Raw genomic sequence first — 7,258 nt, forward strand, 5'->3', positions numbered from 1 at the left:
AATGTTCATGTTTGTACTGGGCTACCTAACCTCCATGTTTGTGTCCTGATCTATTTGAAGGAGCTGTTTCCCATGACTTTGCATTGGATATTGATCATCTAGTGAAACAAGAAAAATCTCAATCAGTTAGTTTACGTAAAGACAATGATAGAAGACTATGTCAATTTGAAATGCAGCCTCTTCCCTAATCATCCACTGAAGCCAAAACATAATTTAATCATCTTGCACTTTGGCCTTCTTATTCATTTGTGAACTCTCAGATTTGAGCGTAAACATTCATATTTTAAGGAACGTGCCAGAAAACACCACAACTCTGTAAATCGTTGTAAAACTCTGGCAGAAAGGTATCAGTTACTTTAAGCTTACATTTACAGTGGCTCAGTCTTTCGGCCTACAATGCAAGCTGTTGGTGAAGTCAGTAAATATGATGAGCAGCTTTATTGTGCTATTTCAGAGGATGTAAGGGGAGCTGGCTTTTCCAAGGAAATGAATCATGTCGGTAGTGACATGTCTGTAGTGACATGTACAGCAAAGGGCTTGCACTGAACACCAACGATCAAGACTTTCATTTTGGAAATATATCAATGATTCTTATCAGTCATTCACAAATGCACTTTGTGGTTGACATGCTTCAGTCAGTGCTTTTGACTGATCTTGGACTTCACTACATAGGAAATTCAGAAGAAATATCCCTGTGTTCATGCTGACAGATTGTGCAATTACTACCCTCTTCCAGTATATCAAGCATCAGGACTAAATGTTGTCTCCCTACATCATGCAATATGTTTTCTAAATCTCTAAAGATTAGGGCCGTCAAAATATCATATATTTTTTTACTACACGATTATTGATAACGATATATTGTGATATCTATAGAGGACTGTATATGGTTAGACGGAGACCTTCATAAAGCAAACAAAACAAGGCCTCCATTTATTCATGCATGTGTTGGCCTGAGTTTTTGTTGCATTTACAATTTTATAAGGGAAACATCTCGAAATTGGAGTCACCAACTTATTCATTTTAAAACCGTCCATAGAGCTTATGCGACGCCATATAGACGATACAGAATGTGATTAACATCTGATCAGCTGCATTATATTTACTATTTTAGCATCACATTATTACCAATTTGAATAATAATTAAACATTTACTTAAAAGTTCTTACTTATAGTCAATGCTTGAATAGATTATTTTATGTTTTATATGGTTGCTATTCAAATATCATATTAAATTAAATTTTAACTTCTTATCAAACACTTTTATCAATGTTGAAAGCTGCTTAATTATTATTATAATTATTATAATTTTTTAACTCTTTGAATAGAAAGTTTAAAAGAACAGTGTTTTGTCTGACATATAAAGTTCAAAAGTGTTTAAAATTTGTATTTTATTTATTTATTCTTTTTTTTTTTGTGGGGGGTAATGTTTTTATTTAGCACGGATGAGTTTAATCAAAAGTAACAGTGATGACGTTTCTAATATCGAAAGCTTTCTTTTTGGCTAAATCCTGTAAGTTTTAACGTTTTATTAATCAAAGAATCATGAAAAGAAAACATGTTTTCAACATTGATAATAATCAGAAATATTTCTGGAGCAGCAAATCGTCATATTAGAATGATCATGTTAAGACTCAAGACTGGAGTAATGATGCTGAAAATTCAGCTTTGTCTTCACGGGAATAAATTGCATTTTAAAATATATTCAAGTAGAAAACAGAGAGTCCCCACAAGGATAGTAAATCAGATGTGTGTTTGTGTGTCTGTGTGTGTGTGCTCTTGTTTTTGTGACATATCAGGACTCAACTCTGTATAATGACATAGGTATGACACAGGTTTTACAAGCAGGGGCGCTGCACAAGATCCCGGGCCCTAGTCCCAGTCCTAAGGTCCCCCCCACGAAAATATATATTCCAGACTTTTCAAGGGCCCTCTCTTCCTTTGGGGCCCTGGTAATCAGTACTGGTTTTACCCCAAGTCCGACGCCCCTAATTACAAGGAGAGGGTGACTTATGAGGACATAACCCATGTCCCCATTTTTCTAAACGCTTATAAATCATACAGAATGAGTTTTTTTGACAAAGTAAAAATGCACAAAGTTTCCTGTGAGGGTTAGGGTCCTTAGAGGTTATGGATCGTGCCACGGCAAAGTTAGACTTGCCATGGAAGCGTACCAGCAAAATAACGCCTCGAGGTCGCCTTGATGAGCATTATTTATCTGACCATAGCCCTCCAGCCCAGTTGAGCCTTCCATTCGTGCCTGATTTACATGCAGAAGTCGAAAAAGAATGGAAGAGGCCATTTTCTTCTCGCATCCATCGATTTCAGCCCACGAGTTATGCTAACATCGAGGGCTTGCGCGAAAATGGCTATGAGAAGATGCCCCCTGTAGAAGAGACGCTGGCTAGCTATCTCTCTGTGGGGGAAACATCCTCTCTAAAATCTCCCTCTTTGCCATCTAAGCCCATCCAGGATACATCCCGCTTAAATGGCAGAGCATACGCAGCAGCAGGTCAGGCTGTGGCTTCATTGCACACGATGGCAGTGCTTCAGGCCTATCAGGCTGACCTGCTGAAGGACCTGGATAAAGGTGAGGGCCTTTCAGCTGACCAGGTAGCCGAGCTACGCCGCACCACAGACCTCTCTCTCCGTGCTACCAAACAGGCCACCTCCGCCATGGTTACTGCCATGGTAGTAACCATAGGGCCATAGAATATACAGATTGTACAGGATAAAAACCATTACGCCTATGGGATGTCACCACTTTTCACAAAAACAAACATGTCTTTTTTGTCTGAAGAGAAGTACTGGGACATATTCAGTACGGCAATGCAGCGCAGCATCTAGTTCCACTTTCTCAGGGAACAAGGTTACAGTTAAGTAACCGGGAATGTTCCTTTCGAAAGCTTCAGTCGATGCTACGCTGCTCAGCACATTGGGAACGAGAATACCCATGCCGCCGTGCTTGAAAATGTCTGGACCCCTAAGGTTGTGCAGGTGTGCTATCAAACCACAAGAAGGCCTCACACATTAGCTTGTGATGTTGACTCAAGGACACGAGAGCCTGGAGTAGCATGGACATCCAAACTCTAAATCTTATGAATGTGTGCAGAGAGGACCAACCTGCCGCATCACAAACCTGTTGTAAGGGGGCACCCCTTGCTAAAGCACTAGAGGAAGCGACCCCCCTTATGGAGTGAGCTGTAAGACCTATAGGCAAAGCTTGACCGCACGCCTCATAAGCGAAAGCAATAGCCTCCCTGACCCAGTGAGACATGGTCTGCCTGGTGGCAGGTGCTCCTCCTCTGTTATCACCACCATAACAGACGAACAGCTGCTCCTACTTACGCCACTGGCTAGTGCAGTGGACGTATGCCTGAAGAGCACGGACTGGACACAGTCTATAAGATTTCCCCTGCTCCGACGTTGTGAACGGCGTAGGGCAGAGGCATCTAGAATGACCGGGTGTACAGCCGAAGATGGAACCTAATGCAGGTAATCAGGATGAGGATGCAAAATCACTTTTACCCTGCCTGGGGCAAAGTCTAAGCATGATGGTGAGATAGACGGAGCCTGCACATCCCCAATTCTCTTCAAAGAAGTTATTGCCATGAGAAAAAAACATTTTTAAAGTCAGAAGTCTATCAGATGCTGACTCTAAAGGTTCAAAGGGGGGGTTTAACCAGACCCTCGAGAACTATAGCTAAGTCCCAAGAAGGCATCTCGGTTTTCACTGCAGGCCTCAGTCGTCTGGCCCCACGAAGGAAGCAAAGAGCAGAGGGTGTCTCCCGAGTGGCATCCCGTCAATCAAGGCGTGGCAAGCCGAAATAACGGTCACATAAACCTTAAGAGTAGCAGGGCATGTGCCTGTTGACAATTTCTCTTGCATGAAGTCCAGAACTGAAGCAATGCGGCAGTTGACTGGATCAACATTGTGTACCACACACCACCTGTCAAATACACCCCATATACTGGCATAAGTCTGTCTGGTGCAGGAGGCCCTAGCACTAAGAATGGTATCAATGACCTCCGGCGAAAGCCCTCTGTTCCTCAGTTGGTACCCTTCAGGGGCCAAACATGAAGATTCCACAGGTCGGACCTGGGATGGAATATCGTGGCCCCTGTCTGAGGCAGAAGGTCCCTCCTCTCCGGAATCGCCCACAACGAGCCGACGAGGAGAGACATTATCTCCCTTGAGCACTTTGACTGTACAGTTTAAGTCTCAAAGATCCAAGATTGGGCACACTCCCCCACCCTTCTTGGGAACCAGGAAGTATCTGCTGTAATAACCCGGCTCTCTCCTTGGATGAGGAATATGTTCTATGGCCTCTTTGCCCAGAAGAGTCTGTAGCTCTCGAGACAGTACCTGCATCAGCTCCGGTTTCACGGAAGTGGAGACCATGTCGTTGAAACGTGGAGGATGATGAATAAATTAGATCCTGTATCCTATCCGTACCGTGCTCAATATCCATGCAGAAAAGCCCGGCAGAAGTTCCACGCTGCCAGACTCTCTGAGAGTGGTACCAATTTTAACACTTCCTTTTAAGAGGATGTTAGATGTTCCGTGTCCTGAACGATGGCAGGAACATCTAACATCTAGCTGGAAACCACCGCCCTCCGAAGCACAAGAAGTGGCAGGGATGGAGGAGTTTTGTGAGGGTAATGGGAAGGGGCGAACGCCCTAATATTGTGCCAACGGCCCCTCCCCTTGAGACAAATCCATGTCTCGACGCAGCTCAACGACCGCTTCTTCATGTGCCCATAGCTACTAGCTCAGTGCCCTGAAGCGGCGGATGGCAGGGGACGACTGTACTAGCTGACTGTACTAGTCTAGAGACCTCCGTAGAGGTATCGAGCCTCTTAGCACCGTTAGTTTCCAGGCGGTAACTGAGAGAATCGCTTGCCGGAGATTGCTGCACCCTGAAACACCGACAGGGTTGGCAGAATGATCTCCTGAGGGCATTGAGAAGAGACAGGCACAGTGTAATGCGGTGCAGATGGCCCCTCCCCTTGAGCGCGGCGGGGGAGGAACTGACGAATGCCTCTTCAATGCCCATCAAATTAAGCCACAGATACCTCCCCATGCTGACTAAAGCTGTTACATAGAATGGCCGAAGGCACGGGCCGTTTGCTTAGTCGCACAAGGAGACAAATCTGTGGCTCGACGAAGCTTAGTGCACCTAGAGCCACTAGTTTAGTGCCCTGAAGCGGCGGACTGGCAGGGGACGACCGTACTAGCTAGAAGTTTTTGCTTCCGGCTTTGCTACCGTTCGGACATTCTAGCTTACTGCTCTGCGCTTTGCTTCTTATTTCTGTACTTTTCTCTGATTTTTCTAAGATTTCTACATCAGCAGATCAGCACAGTGCTCAAAAAACAGATTTTTTGGCACAAACGCTAAAACTAAAAACTCTTTGGGACTGGAATAATACTACAAAAAGAAAACTTTGCCTTCCACTGCCAGCAGCTTACATTCCAGAGAGGGGAAAACAACTGCCTACATTCAAACAGAAGAGAGAAAAAATGCCTCCTGTTGGATCTACTTGTTGCATGAACTGCTGCAAACTTCTACAAAGGATTGTGATTCTTGAAACAAAGTTACTTGCTGGAATTCCAAAACAGACGGAACACTTAGCAGATCGTCGTCATGGACCCTCTCAGCATACAGCCGGTGAGTCCCATGAATCTTATGAATCTCAACAGTTTATACCAAGTGTAGAGGAACAAGCCGAAACTGATCGCCACACTAATCGATGGCACAAACAGGGAGCGAGACCCAAAGGAACACGAAATATCAGATTGTCACGAGTTTCTCATATTGCTGCCGTAGCTTCCTCTACCCCAGATTCGACTATGACAAGGCTTGTGAATACTGGCATTCAACCACCCCCTATACATCTTGAGAACAGATTTGAAGCATTAATGAATGTGGGTGAGGAATCCCCAAATGTATTTAAAGATGGATCTGATCAGCCAGCAGCTAACATCGCTACTAACAGGCGCTCAAGGACGAGCAGACAGCGTCTTCAGCTCAGAGCGCAGCCGAGCCAAGGACTCTGATAGTGGGTGACTCTGTTATCAGAAACATCCGTAGCAGGACTACAACAACATGCTGCCTTCCTCAAGCAACGGTCTCTGATGTGAACAAGGAACTTCAGAACATTCTGATGAAGCACAAGACTGCAAATCGAATCATCATCCATGTGGGGAAGAATGATATTCGGAAAGAGAAGTCAGAACTCCTTAAGAAGGACTTCAGTGAACTCTTTGAAACACTTCGAAGACTCAAAGTTCAGTCGTTCATCAGTGGACCACTCCCAGCAAGGGGAACAAATATGTTTTCACAGTTGCTTGGGGTGAACACATGGCTACAAATATCTTGTAATATAAAAGGAGTGAATTTCATTGACAACTTCAATCTTTTCTGGGGCCATAGACAATTGTTTAAACTGGATGGCCTCCACCCAAACAAACTTGGTGCTAGAGTGTTTAAGGATAATATCTACTTTTCCCTCTGTCATCCTTCAGCAGAGTGTGTCAATCCATTCAGCAGAGGTGGGTAGAGTACCCAAAAACTGTACTCAAGTAAAAGTAAAAGTACTTCTAGAAATATTTACTCAAGTAAAAGTAAAAGTACTAGTCTTGAATAGTTACTTGAGTAAGAGTAAAAGAGTATCGGATAAAAGATCTACTCAAGTAGTTAGTTACTAGTTACTTTGGGTCATATATACTGAGCCTATTTTTATTTAGATATATAGATAAAATGTATGTAATGTATGTGTGCGTGTATAAATGTATATATTTCATCAGCCTTTACTCCAATTTATGTAATTTATTATAAAACCCTGTCTGTTTACTTAAGTAACAGATATAGGTGTCATGCCATAACATATTTTTAATACGACTGACTTTATATTAAATGTGAATTTAACATTGAAAGTTAATGTGATATAAATATTGCTACTAATCTTTCATTGTTCAGAAAGAGAGCAAATAACATTTACATTATTAAAGATAATTTTCACTGACAGTCTAGATTTCAATCACTCTCAGAAACTCCCATTAAAATCACTGAAACTGTTAACACTGTGAAATCAATATCTTAATTAAAGATTCGTACACACATCTGCACTTTGTTGTTCCTGCGAGAGAATTCGCCAGAAAGAGGTATTCAGTCAGTGAGCGAGTGAAGGAAGCACCGGCATTTTAGCGATGACTCATCTGAACGCCTCTGATTGGCCAATGCTTTAATAAGCTCAA

Source organism: Carassius carassius, chromosome 42 (assembly GCF_963082965.1).
Source record: "Carassius carassius chromosome 42, fCarCar2.1, whole genome shotgun sequence".
Classification (NCBI taxonomy): Eukaryota; Metazoa; Chordata; class Actinopteri; order Cypriniformes; family Cyprinidae; genus Carassius; species Carassius carassius.